Source organism: Adiantum capillus-veneris, chromosome 2 (genome assembly GCF_014529385.1).
Source record: "Adiantum capillus-veneris isolate H3 chromosome 2, ASM1452938v2, whole genome shotgun sequence".
NCBI classification, from domain to species: Eukaryota; Viridiplantae; Streptophyta; class Polypodiopsida; order Polypodiales; family Pteridaceae; genus Adiantum; species Adiantum capillus-veneris.
Genome location: NC_140932.1, coordinates 48,098,784 through 48,114,336, shown reverse-complemented (window position 1 = coordinate 48,114,336; position 15,553 = coordinate 48,098,784).

Here is a 15,553-nt window from a genome sequence, read left to right as displayed (position 1 = left end):
ACAACCAGCCCAATCTGAGTCCGAAAAAGCATGTAAGTCTGGCGGCAATGATGCCCCCTTGGGATAAAACAAGCCAAGATGTAAAGTGCCACTAAGGTAGCGGAAAATCCTCTTGACAGCCTGCCAATGCTTAGACCCTGGCCTATGCATAAATCTGCTGACATGTGAGACTGCAAACTGAATATCCAGCCTCGTGTTGCATACATAAATGAGGCAGCCAATAGCAGTTTGGTAAAGAGTGACATCAGCAGGATCACCAGCATCATGTAGACTCAACTTCAAACCTGTTTCTATGGGAGTGGCAATAGGTTTGCAATCCTCAAGTCCAAACTTACATAGCAATGTCTCTATGTAACTTTTCTGACACAAGGCAATACCACCATCACACTGCTTAAACTGTATACCCAAATAATGATGCAACAGCCCCAAATCTTTCATCTTGAAAGAAGCATTCAAATCAGCCTTAAATTCAGCAATATGTCCAGTGATCAGCAAATCATCAACATAAAGAACCACAATGAGAAGTAGATCACCCTCATGCTTTACATACAATGTGCTTTCTGTTGGACTGTTACGAAAGCCTTGTTTGACCAAATGAGTGTCAACTTTCTCATACCAAGTACGAGGAGATTGCTTCAACCCATACAAAGCCTTGTTACATTTGCACACTATGTCCTCTTGTCCTTTTATGACAAAACCGCGAGGCTGCGTTACATAAACTTCCGCAAATATATCACCATTCAAGAAAGCAGTAACAATGTCTGATTGATGTACATCGCAACCAAAATGAGCTGCGAATGCACATAGAAAACGCACAGTAGTCATACGACAAGTGGGAGCAAAATTCTCTTCATAATCAATGCCTTTTTGCTGTGCATAACCCTTTGCAACAAGTCAAGCCTTATGGCGATCAATCTCACCATCCGGTTTGCGTTTCAACTTGTAAACCCACTTCCTACCAATGGCCTTTTTGCCAGGAGGCAAATCACATAAAGTCCATGTGTCATTTTCTATAAGTGCATCATATTCTGATTGCATGGCAGCCATCCAATTTTCTGAATTTTGTGCTTCATCAAAAGTCATAGGCTCCTCAACATCATGTAAGCTAGACACAGCCAAAGCATAACAATCTGATGCATAAGATGCATGGCGAGAGCCTGAACGAGTACGACTAGACAAAGGTGCATCCAATTTACTGTCACGCAAAGTGTGCACCAGCCATTTTGGCATACCTCTAGCCTACTCATTTTCAGCCCTTTCCTCATCAAGTACATCATGTACATCTGCATCAGTAATAGGCTGATCTAAAACATTTTCAGAAACCCCCATAGGCTGTACATTTGCCTCATTGGAACTTACATTCGTATTTCCACCACTGAAAAGAGGCAACAAAGTGTCATAAATGTCCTGTGAGCTTACATTGCAGCAAGGGCTAAACAGAATCTTCCACAAACACTACATCCCGTGAAACCAAAATACGTTTTTTTTGCGGATGATACAACCTGTAACCTTTGCTTTTCAGCACTATAACCAACAAAAATACATTTGACAGCCTTATCATCCAATTTTCTGCGCTGCACTTGTGGCACCAAAGCATATGCCAAACAGCCAAAAACACGCATGTGCTCAATAGAAGGCTTTCTATCATGCCATGCTTCATATGGAGTAATAGACTGCAAAGCTTTCGTAGGACACCTGTTAAGTACATAAGTGGCACACATGATGGCCTCAAGCCAAAAAGAATGCGGTAAAGCTTGACTTTTGACCATACATCGTGCCATTTCCGTCAGTGACCTGTTTTTCCTCTCAGCAACACCATTTTGCTGAGGTGTATAAGGCACTGTACATTGGTGTTTTATCCCACGACTAGCCAAAAATGCATTAAATTCATGAGACATATACTCCCCCCCTCGATCGGAACGGAGGGTGCCCATAGTACATTTCGAGACATTTTCAGCCATAGCCAGAAATTGTTTGAAGCACATAAAAACTTCGGACTTCGCTTTAAGCGGAAATACCCATGCATGCCTGGAGTAATCATCAATGAAAGTCACGAAGTAAAGGTAATTGCCCAAGGACAGAGTTTGCATGGGCCCACAAACATCACTATGCACAAGCTGCAACCTACATGTGGCCCGAACTGAACCATCCTTTGGAAATTTAGAACGCTGCATCTTACCCAAAATACAGCCTTCACAAACATGTTTGACAGGTGCTTCAAGAGGCGGCAAAGAAGCAACCATATCAGATTTCTGCAAACGCAGCAAACTGGCAAAATTCAGATGACCAAAACGTGCATGCCAAAGTTTTGCATCTGAAATAGCCCTTGAATCTGCAACAACATTTGCAAAATTTTGTCCACACTTGTCATACAAAGTGAGCTTATACAGCCCACGACACAAAAGGCCGGATGCAACAATTTCATCACCAAAACTGAGATCATGAACTGTACATCTGTCATCCACAAATTTGACTACAAGTCCAAGTCTAGCAAGTGGGGATACAGACAAGAGATTCTTCTTGATCCCAGGTACATAAAGTGCATCAACAAGTGTGAAGGAACTGCCATTAGCAGCAGTGAGCACAATCTTTCCAACTCCCTGAACTGGATAAGAGGCGTTGTTGGCACAAGTGACTGAATTCCCATGAGGGATAGACTCAAGAGAGGTAAACAATTCACGATGTGAGGTAATGTGCTTTGTAGCACCACTGTCGAAATACCACACATGTGAATCTTGAGCAATTGACAAGAATGCATCATGGACAACAGGATTGTAAGTGCACTCTGTGCTAAAAGCCCATTCTGCATCAACATTAGCATTACAGTCTCCTTTCACAGAAGACTCAACAATGGCTGCATTTGTAGTGGAACCAGCATTTGCAGTGGAACCACCCTCTTTCTTCTTAGCCTTCAACTTAGGACACGACTTGATCAAGTGAACATTGGCTTTACAATAATGGCAACGCATCTTCTTTTTGCCCTTATCACCAGAATTGCCAGACGAAGTACTGCCAACAGAAGTATTAGGAACAGAATTTTTGCCACTCGCAGCAGAACCATAAGAAGTGGCTGCATTACTGTTACCACCCTTTCTTTGAGAAGTAATAAAAGCCTGTTCAACTGCACGCTGTCTAGTCCTGTTTTTTCTGGAAAGTGACTCTTGCAACAACAATGTGCATAATGCATCAAACTTGACAACTTCTGGATTTCCTTGGGTCATAAGTCTCCAAGTACTAGCAAAAGTTTGGTAGGAGTCTGGTAAGACATCAAGAACAGTCTGCACAAGGGAACTGTCTGAAATGACTTCACCTGCAGAAATAAGCTGCTCATTGATATCCTTGACACTAGCAAGGAAAGTGTCCATATCATCTTCCTCATGCATAATCTTCGACTCCAGCTCTTTACGCAGCAAAGCAATTTTAGCCTCATTGCGGCTTGCATAAAGACCTGCTAAAATATCCCAAGCCTGTTTTGCAGATTTTACTGAACGGATGTGAGGAACAATGGTACGCTTCACAGACAATGCAATCAATGCATGAGCCTGCGCATCCTTAACATCCCAACGAGCTTGTTCTGCCGTAGGCAAAACAACTCTAACAGCTGCAATCCTTGCAGCAAGACCTACAACATCCTCAGAACCAGGACGTACATCAATGCCCTGCACAATGTTCCAGACACCCTTTGACACAAGAACATGTTGCATCATATAAGCCCACATAGGGTAGTTGTCCCCATCCAACCTATCCTCAGCTGCAAACATCTTGAACACATCTGTGTTGTTGTTGTCAGCCATGGTAAATGCTGCACCTGATGTGAAAACTACCCGAAAATAGGAGAAATGGAGCGGGAACAACCTGTGCTATATAGCACAAACCGTAGAAGACTATAAGGCACCTGTTATGCAGAAAACGGCACTGACAGAAATTTTGCACAAAATGACGAAATAGCCTGTGCAGTACTGCCTGTAATGGAAACGGAGGCTGAAATGAGCCCAAATCAAAATTCTGAGCAGACTGAGCTCTTCGAGCATGCCTAAACTTTTTGTCGACCTGCGAACACTCGCCAAACCTCACTGAAATCGGAGAAAGTGAGCAAGCGTGTGCTGGAGCAGCTGGCGACTAAGCCCGGGAGGACGTGGCCTGCTCTGATACCAATTGTTGGAATTAGGGTTGCAGAGAAACACATACAGCTTGGAGAAGACGAAGGAAGCTCAAGGCACACAATAGAGAGTGTGTTACTTAGTGTGCAATGGAAAGATAGATAGCCCTAGAGTGATGGACGTATATACAATGCACGGGGGGAAAAACCTCCTAAAGAGGGAAAAAATGCCCCGGCGGTCCTAGTGTGTTCACACACATCACTACCACATGTATATGGTAACACTACTTAACGACTTATGCTAACTTTAAAGGTGTTAAGATCATCACTAGTTTACTTAAACCATGTATTGATGAAGATGACTCCCCTGCTCTGAAAAGACCCAACTCTTTGACTACCCCCAACTCCTTCACTTCCTTTCTAACACCTAGCTCTTCCTCTAACTGGGGAAAATCTCGTAGTTACACTAGGGTAGAGGAAAGATTCCCCCTATCAAAAATTTCTTTGAAATGTAATCCTTGGTGATATTGTAGGTTACTACAAGCCCTTGCGAAAGAAGAACTCTAGACAAAGTGGATCCGAACAAAGGCTTTCACAATGTACTTCTCGATTGGCTTCAACCAAAAAATCTTTCTTGTGAGTGCTTTGAACTATTTTTTGGCAATCACAAATTACTTGATAATACACTAACAGGATGGAAGTATCAACATCCCGTAAAGAATTTAGTTTATAGTAATGACTTTCTTCGGTTGGATTCTATTCCCAATTGTACATGCTTTCAATTTACCACCTTTTGCAGAAACTTTGAAGCATATGGAAAACATGTTTGTACCTGTGATCTTAGCATTATTGAAAATATTAAGGTACGTAGAATCTTGGCCAATGGGCTCCATCATATACCTAACTTTCCCAAAAACCCCTACCTTGCTCTATCAGCTATACTAAGCTGCCTCAATGACCTTGTCAGTGCTCTCCAACTGGAGATGACAGCCCTACCGGACTTAATGAAAGTTGTGAAGGAATGCTTCCTTCGAAAAATATCACAAATACCTAGAAAATGGTTATCCTCTGATGAATCCTGGCTTACATCACAGCTAGCTTTTGAGTTTTAATTTTTTTTTGATAAATGGTTTGTTGTCAGGCTTGACAAAAGCTCTAACTGTCCCACTCTTATTTGCAAATACCTTGCTTGGAAGGCTACTCACGATCGAGTATCTGGAAAGGAATTCTGTAGTAGTAACTCTTCACTACAAACAATGACCGATAATATCGCAAAATACTTAGGGAATCTAGGCTACCCTGTACAGAACACTAAGCTACCTATATTATTTCCCACCTCTAAGATTCATAAGCATAAGTTCAGATGGATATCTGATGCTTCCAATGGTATCTAAATTGATATCACCAAGGATATTACGCTATGCCTTGACCTTATACTAGCCGAATTTGAGCTTATTTGTGCCACTAAACATAAAATCTGTCAGGACTTCTTTCATATTCAGTACACCCCCTTTTGGCTTACAAGAAACTCTACTGAAGTCTCGCTTAACCTTCCACAACAAATCTCCCACATTTTTACTGCAGACATTACACAATGCTACGAAAACATTCCCCTTGATGGGGATCTTGGCCTTAGACCATTCTTGCCAAGGTGATTAAAATGGCTTTCTCCAATGCTAGAAAGAAGAAACTTTTTTACATCTCTCTTTCCAAAAAACCCAAGTGGATAAAAAAAACTCACTCCTTACACTCCCTACACTTCAATGAAGCAAAGCTTTGCTCTTTCATCTCTTGGCTACCTTCTAACTGCACTATAGTTTCCGACGGCTTTTGCTTCAACCAATGCGTAGGCATCCCCATGGGTCCACTTATGTGTAATATTTACCTTGCTTTCTTTGAATACAATTGGTTTCTCAAAGCCATGGAATCTTGCAAAATTAAATTTTAACAGTTCAGACATACCTATAGATATATGGATGACTTGTCAACAATAAAGACTTCCTCAAAGGAATTTGTTTGATTTATCCTCACTGCTTTAAAATTGAACTCACATCTTTACATGAGATCATTACACCCAATGGGGATTTTTGCACATCAGTTCAATTCCTTAACCTTTCTATCTCTCTTGTTGTTTCGTCTTTCAGTGGATATGATCTAAGGAAAAGAGATCTCCTGAAACTACCACTTGTGGAATTAAAAAAAAAGAATAGCAATAGGCCTCACAAGGCTGCTATTAGCTCGTGTATCAGCCTAGTACATATAATTTGCTATTCTTCCTCTGATTTTTTTCTTGCCTGGGAGGATGTTAATGTACTAATCAGAAAGTATTGCCTTAACAGTGTGAGCGGTTGGAAACACACACAAAGCCTCTATGATAAGCCGACACACACTCTTGGAATAACACACACACACACATTATGGAGCACCACTTGGCTTACACAACCCGCATGGCCGAGACAGGAAACACACAGATGGAGTGAGAAGAGAGAGATTTCCCACTTGCCCACTCAACACTCACACATACACACTCACACACACACACTATCAATTTAGCTCAAAGGAGGCAAATTGCTGTAACAATGAAGCTCAGCCCAACACCAATGGGGCAAATAGTTTACACAGTATTGAGGAAATACACCAGATACAACCACAAAGTCAAGCAGAGGCTTCACTCACCGGAGAAGATTACAAAGAAAAACAACAAAAAATTTGTGAGAAATTTGATAAAATGGACAGAGCAATTGCGTCCGAAACGGCCAAAAACCCCACCCTACAATGTCACAGAGCTCAAATCCGACCTCGGATGAGTTGTTTAGGGGCAAAAAATGCTCCAAAATGAGCAAAAACAGAGCTGCGGATATTGCTCCTCTTCTCCATGTTTTTTTTGGTCTTTCTCTCAGGTTTTCCAGTTCCCACACTTAGCTTTATTACTTGGGCACCTTTGGCCTTTTAGTTGACCTCAAACGGACCCGAACAGACCAAAAAGTGGCATCGCAGTGCATAGTTGTCACCCTGCTGCATTCATCCGCACACCTGGCCCTCAACTCTTCTCAATAATTCCATAGCTTTGGTCCTACAACCATGTGAAGTAGCCCCAAAAGATGGTCCTCATGATGAACTTTTTCATAATTCATCACAAAAAAACAGCCCCGTTGTGTCTTCACTTACCCACATGCAAGACTTGATCCCATTTGACCTCCTGACGCCACTCGATGCCATCTAACGCACATGCTTACCTCATGGCGTGGGCCTGCCGATAGCTTCCTCAAGAAGTTTTACACGCCGCAAACTCCTCTTATTATAGAAAAACACACTGATACTCGTGATAATGAAAATCGATGCATTATGTACACCCTGCCCTACTTGTACACATGTGGGCCCCACGTAACCACCTGGCTCTGAAGAATGGGCAATTCTTTATTTTATGCACCATGCATATGTATATACATATGCGCAATCCCTTGCTCCAAAAAACTCCTAACATAGTTTTCACATCCCCTACCCTGCTAGATCATTCATGATCAGCAGCAAAAAGAGATATGAGACTCACCGCGTCACAAGTCTCCTCATCCCTCACCAACATTACTTTCTCCACAGATAGCTCATCTTGCTCCATCATCATTAATGTGGCATGATATAATTTAAGACGCAATCCATTTACCCTTGACTTATGTAAAATCCCATCCAGGTTAGCTAGCTGATATGTACCATGTGGAAAACACTCCACTACCTTGAAGGGGCCTTCCCACTTAATTTGAAACTTCTTTTGGAATGTCTTGTCCAACTTACTGTTGTAGCGTAAAACCAAGTCATGTTTCTTGACACCCTTACTTTTGACCTTTTCATTTATCTTTGCTAAAGCCTTATCTTGCATCTGCCCATAATGTTCCAATGCCCTCATCCTATCGAGCTGAACCTCTTGTAATTGTAAGAGCCTCTCTTTGAATGCATCACTAGGTGGCCCAAGCAACTTCTCTAACATCTTTACTGCAGGCAACTCTACCTCCATAGGCAATAGTGCTTCCTTTCCATATACCAGATGAAATGGAGTAAACCCTGTACCTGTCTTCACCAAAGTACGGTAAGCCCATAATGCACTATGCAATTCCAAATCCCAATTCTTTCCTTGGTGCTCTGTCACTTTCGAAAGAATTTGTACCAAATCAACATTGAATCTTTCATTTAAGCCATTACCCTACGGATAATAAGGAGTGGTATGATGGTGCCTAATCTTCATCTTCGCGCATAAAAAGTCTAGCAGTTTAGCTCTAAATCCTGGCCCCTTATCCGAAAGTAGCTACAGTGGCACCCCAAACTTGCAACATCTTTCATCGTACACAAATTTTGCCACATCCTTTGCAGTGATTTGTTTTACTGCTGTAGCCTCTACCCATCTAGAGAGATAGTCCACTGCAGTCAAAATATAGCTTTTGCCCCTGCTTGTGACAGGTAATGGGCCTATTGCATCAATCTCCCACTTTTCAAACACACCAAACGCCATGGTTTTTCGTAGCTCTGGCTTCGACACCCTCTTCCCAAATGCTTGACACCTATTGCAAGACCTACACCAATGGTGAACATCCTTGTGCAAACTAGACCATACGTACCCCTCTTGCAAGATCTTATGCAAGGTGATCTTTAGAGCAAAATGTCCGCCACATGCGGCTTCATGATTCTCTTCCAACATTGTATAAAGCTTCTCCTGCCAAGGTACATGTCTCAACACGAGATCAACCCCTATCATGTACAAGACATCACCAATCAATTTGTACCTGGATGCTCTACGCACAAAACCATACTTCTTCAGCTTATGGATGTCCTTCGGAATGATTCCTGTTACCAAAAACTCCTCTTCTTCACCAAAATTTTTCGGCCATGATAAAGAGGTAAGTTAGTCCTTAACACAAATAGCTCCCCAATCATGCTTTGAGCTGCTTCATGTGCCTCTCCATTTAGAACACATTCAATCTGTCTGATGTTCCATGCTTTGAACTTTTTAAACATGCCTTTAATTCTAAAACCATTTCCTTCAATGTTGCTCTTCCACACACCCAACACTTGCTTCACCCCACTAACAAGGCATCTCCTTTTATGCTCAACCTTCTAATCCCATACTTCAAACAAATGTGTAATCCAGCTTCCAAAGTTGCATATGTTACCATATACATGTGGTAGTGATGTGTGTGAACACACTAGGACCGCTGGGGCATTTTTTCCCTCTTTAGGAGGTTTTTCCCCGCGTGCATTGCATATACGCCCATCACTCTAGGGCTATCTATCTTTCCATTGCACACTAAGTAACACACTCTCTATTGTGTGGCTTGAGCTTCCTTCGTCTTCTCCAAGCTGTGTGTGTTTCTCTGCAACCCTAATTCCAACAATTGGTATCAGAGCAGGTCACATCCTCCCGGGCTTAGTCGTAAGCTGCTCCAGCACACGCTTGCTCACTTTCTCCGATTTTAGTGAGGTTTGGCGAGCGTTCGCAGGTCGACAAAAATTTTGGGCGAGCTCGAGGAGCTCAGTCTGCTCAGAATTTTGATTTGGGCTCATTTCGGCCTCCGTTTCCACTACAGACAGTACTCCACAGGCTATTTCGTCATTTTGTGCAGAATTTTTGTCAGTGCCGTTTTCTGCATAACAGGTGCCTTATAGTCTTCTACGGTTTGTGCTATATAGCACAGGTTGTTCCCGCTCCATTTCTCCTATTTTCGGGTAGTTTTCACATCAGGTGCAGCATTTACCATGGCTAACAACAACAACACAGATGTGTTCAAGATGTTTGCAGCTGAGGATAGGTTGGATGGGGACAACTACCCTATGTGGGCTTATATGATGCAACATGTTCTTGTGTCAAAGGGTGTCTGGAACATTGTGCAGGGCATTGATGTACGTCCTGGTTCTAAGGATGTAGGCGATGTTGAGGATGTTGCAGGTCTTGCTGCAAGGATTGCAGCTATTAGAGTTGTTTTGCCTATGGCAGAACAAGCTCGTTGGGATGTTAAGGATGCGCAGGCTCATGCATTGATTGCGTTGTCTGTGAAGCGCACCATTGTTCCTCACATCCATTCAGCAAAATCTGCAAAACATGCTTGGGATATTTTAGGTCTTTATGCAAGCCGCAATGAGGCTAAAATTGCTTTGCTGCGTAAAGAGCTGGAGTCGAAGATTATGCATGAGGAAGATGATATGGACACTTTCCTTGCTAGTGTCAAGGATATCAATGAGCAGCTTATTTCTGCAGGTGAAGTCATTTCATATAGTTCCCTTGTGCAGACTGTTCTTGATGCCTTACCAGATTCCTACCAGACTTTTGCTAGTACTTGGAGACTTATGACCCAAGGAAATCCTAAAGTTGTCAAGTTTGATGCATTATGCACATTGCTGTTGCAAGAGTCACTTTCCAGAAAAAACAGGACTAGGCAGCGTGCAGTTGAACAGGCTTTTATTGCTTCTCAAAGAAAGGGTGGTAACAGTAATGCAGCCACTTCTTATGGTTCTGCTGCGAGTGGCAAAAATTCTGTTCCTAATGCTTCTGCTGGCAGTACTTCGTCTGGCAATTCTGGTGATAAGGGAAAAAAGAAGATGCGTTTCCATTATTGTAAAGCCAATGATCACTTGATCAAGTCGTGTCCTAAGTTGAAGGCCAAAGAGGCTAAGAAGAAAGAGGGTGGTTCCACTGCAAATGCTGGTTCCACTACAAATGCAGCCATTGTTGAGTCTTCTGTGAAAGGAGACTGTAATGCTGATGTTGATGCACAATGGGCTTTTAGCGAAGAGTGCACTTACAATCCTGCTATCCAGGATGCATGCTTGTCACTTGCTGCAGATTCACATGTGTGGTATTTTGACAGTGGTGCTACAAAGCACATTACCTCACATCGTGAATTGTTTACCTCTCTCGAGTCTGTCCCTCATGGGAATTCAGTCACTTGTGCCAACAACGCCTCTTATCCAGTTCAGGGAGTTGGAAAGATTGTGCTCACTGCTGCTAATGGTAGTTCCTTCACACTTGTTGATGCACTTTATGTACCTGGGATAAAAAAGAATCTCTTGTCTGTATCCGCACTTGCTAGACTTGGACTTGTAGTCAAATTTGTGGATGACAGATGTACAGTTCATGATATCAGTTTTGGTGATGAAATTGTTGCATCTAGGCTTTTGTGCCGTGGGCTGTATAAGATCACTTTGGAAGACAAGTGTGGACAAAATTTTGCAAATGCTGTTGCAGATTCAAGGGCTATTTCAGATGCAAAACTTTGGCATGCACGTTTTGGTCATCTAAATTTTGCCAATTTGCTGCGTTTGCAGAAATCTGATATGGTTGCTTCTTTACCGCCTCTTGAAGCACCTGTCAAACATGTTTGTGAAGGCTGTATTTTGGGTAAGATGCAGCGTTCTAAGTTTCCAAAGGATGGTTCAGTTCGGGCCACATGCAGGTTGCAGCTTGTGCATAGTGATGTTTGTGGGCCCATGCAAACTCCGTCCTTGGGCAATTACCTGTACTTCGTGACTTTCATTGATGATTACTCTAGGCATGCATGGGTATTTCCGCTTAAAGCGAAGTCCGAAGTTTTTATGTGATTCAAACAATTTCTGGCTATGGCTGAAAATGTCTCGAAATGTACTATGGGCACCCTCCGTTCCGATCGAGGGGGGGAGTATATGTCTCATGAATTTAATGCATTTTTGGCTAGTCGTGGGATAAAACACCAATGTACAGTGCCTTATACACCTCAGCAAAATGGTGTTGCTGAGAGGAAAAACAGGTCACTGACGGAAATGGCACGATGTATGGTCAAAATTCAAGCTTTACCGCATTCTTTTTGGCTTGAGGCCATCATGTGTGCCACTTATGTGCTTAACAGGTGTCCTACGAAAGCTTTGCAGTCTATTACTCCATATGAAGCATGGCATGATAGAAAGCCTTCTATTGAGCACATGCGTGTTTTTGGCTGTTTGGCATATGCTTTGGTGCCACAAGTGCAGCGCAGAAAATTGGATGATAAGGCTGTCAAATATATTTTTGTTGGTTATAGTGTTGAAAGCAAAGGTTACAGGTTGTATCATCCGCAAAAAAAACGTATTTTGGTTTCACGGGATGTAGTGTTTGTGGAAGATTCTGTTCAGCCCTTGCTGTCATGTACCATAGACAGTAATGTAAGCTCACAGGACATTTATGACACTTTGTTGCCTCTTTTCAGTGGTGAAAATACGAATGTAAGTTCCAATGAGGCAAATGTGCAGCCTATGGGGGTTTTTGAAAATGTTTTAGATCAGCCTGTTACTGATGCAGATGTACATGATGTACTTGATGAGGAAAGGGCTGAAAATGAGCAGGCTAGAGGTATGCCAAAATGGCTGGTGCACGCTTTGCGTGACAGTAAATTGGATGCACCTTTGTCTAGTCGTACTCGTTCAGGCTCTCGCCATGCATCTTATGCATCAGATTGTTATGCTTTGGCTGTGTCTAGCTTACATGATGTTGAGGAGCCTCTGACTTTTGATGAAGCACAAAATTCAGAAAATTGGATGGCTGCCATGCAATCATAATATGATGCACTTATAGAAAATGACACATGGACTTTATGTGATTTGCCTCCTGGCAAAAACGAAGTGGGTTTACAAGTTGAAACGCAAGCCGGATGGTGAGATCGATCGCCATAAGGCTCGACTTGTTGCAAAGGGTTATGCATAGCAAAAAGGCATAGATTATGAAGAGAATTTTGCTCCCACTTGTCGTATGACTACTGTGCGTTTTCTATGTGCATTGGCAGCTCATTTTGGTTGGGATGTACATCAATCAGACATTGTTAGTGTTTCTTGAATGGTGACATATTTGAGGAAGTTTATGTAACGCAGCCTCGCGGTTTTGTCATAAAAGGACAAGAGGACAAAGTGTGCAAATGTAACAAGGCTTTGTATGGGTTGAAGCAATCTCCTCGTGCTTGGTATGAGAAAGCTGACACTCATTTGGTCAAACAAGGCTTTCGTAACAGTCCAACAGAAAGCACATTGTATGTAAAGCGTGAGGGTGATGTACTTCTCATTGTGGTTCTTTATGTTGATGATTTGATGATCACTGGACCAAATGATAGACATATTGCTAAATTTAAGGCTGATTTGAATGCTACTTTCAAGATGAAAGATTTGGGATTGTTGCATCATTACTTGGGTATACAGTTTAAGCAGTGTGATGGTGGTATTGCCTTGTGTCAGAAAAGTTACATAGAGACATTGCTATGTAAGTTTAGACTTGAGGATTGCAAACCTATTGCCACTCCCATGGAAACAGGTTTGAAGTTGAGTCTACATGATGCTGGTGATCCTGCTGATGTCACTCTTTACCAAACTGCTGTTGGCTGTCTCATTTATGTATGCAACATGAGGCCAGATAGTCAGTTTGCAGTCTCACAGGTCAGCAGATTTATGCATAGCCCAGGGTCTAAGCATTGGCAGGCAGTCAAGAGGATTTTCCGCTACCTTAGTGGCACTTTATATCTTGGCTTGTTTTATCCCAAGGGGGGATCATTTCCACCAGTCTTACATGCTTTTTCGGACTCAGATTGGGCTGGTTGTTTTGACACACGAGTGTCCACAAGTGGTTTTTGTTTCATGCTTGGCAGTTCATGTATATCATGGTTGAGCAAGAAGCAACCTACTGTGGCCACTTCGAGTTGTGAGGCTGAGTACAGGGCAGTCTTCACAGCTACGGTTGAGTGTGTATGGCTTAGACGCCTTATGGCTGATTTGGGTGTTGGACAGGACACTACCAACACTATCTACACTGACAGTCAGAGCGCATTGGCAGTTGCGAGGAACCCAATTTTTCATGCTCGCACAAAGCACATTGAGGTGCATTACCACTATGTCAGGGAGAGGCTCTCAGCAGGAGAGATCAGCTTGGCTTATGTGCCAACACAGGACAACCTTGCAGATCTTTTCACAAAGGCATTGTCTCGTGAGAAGCTTGAAGCTTTCCGCAAAGCTTTGGGATTACTCCCCTTTGTGGAGTGATCCTGTCCTCAGGGCATGGCACTTCCCTTTACTCATGTGCCAGCTCTCGTTCACTGCATCACTCCAGGGGGGATTTGTTACCATATACATGTGGTAATGATGTGTGTGAACACACTAGGACCGCCGGGGCATTTTTTCCCTCTTTAGGAGGTTTTTTCCCCCGTGCATTGCATATGCGCCCATCACTCTAGGGCTACCTATCTTTCCATTGCACACTAACACATTCTCTATTGTGTGCCTTGAGCTTCCTTCGTCCTCTCCAAGCTGTGTGTGTTTCTCTGCAACCCTAATTCCAACAGCATATTCAGCCTTATTGTTACTATGAGCATCCAATTTGAACCCTCTCTTGCATACTAACTCCCCCTCTGGATCATAAAGTGCTATACCCCCTGAAGCTGCATCATGGCTCTTTCTGTATGAGCCATCAAAGAACAACACATGTGCATTGCTGATTTGTGGCACTTCTTCAACTAGCCTTCTCACCACCTCTTCCTTAACAAGAAGGGGATTCTCCTTGTAAGTCAACAAATCAGCTAGGGTAGCTCTTGTACTGTCTTCCACTAAAAAAGAGAACTCAAACTCTTGCAGCTCAATTACCCATTTCTTCACCACATTTGACATTTTAGTGCCATTAACTAACTATGGCAAAAAGGCATAGCTCGTTAAGAAAACAAAAGGTCGTGGTAGTAAGTAATGACGAAATCATCGATAAGCAAATATTACACTGGCCATCACTAGCTCTACTTCCGAGAATTTTCTCTCTGCTACCAACTTCACTCGGCTTGCACAATACACTGGCCTCATATAATGGCTACCCTTCCCCTTTTGCAATAGCATGGCTCCAATGGCATCATCCCCTACTGATGGATTTACATAAAACACTTGCTCCCAATCAGGAGCCTACATGGCTGACAACCCCCCTAACACCTCTTTCACCTCTTGAAACACTTCTTCACACTTGTCATCCCATTGCAATGGATCATGCTTTGCCACTTGTTGTAATGGATAAAGGAGCTGTGAAGACAATGGAATAAACCGTGCCATGTACTTTACTTTGTGTATAAAGGTTGCCAATTGCTATGTACTCGTAGGTGATGGAAGAAGAATAATAGACTTAATCTTGTTTGGATCAGTCTCAATGCCATTTTCTGACACCATGTGGCCCAATAACTTCACCCTTGGCTGTGGTAGATGAAATTTCTTTGGATTTAGTTGTCCTCCACATTCATCATATCGAGCCAATACCATCTGCAGCTTCTCATGGTGTTCAACCCTACTGCTGTAGACACAGAAGTCATCCATAAAAGCTTTAACACAACTACCAATGAATGGTGCCAATACCCAATTTGCTCTCTCTTGATAGAAAGATGGTTCATTTGACAACCCAAATGGCAATACCATGTAACAATAACAGCCCCATGGCGTAATGAAAGTTGTCTT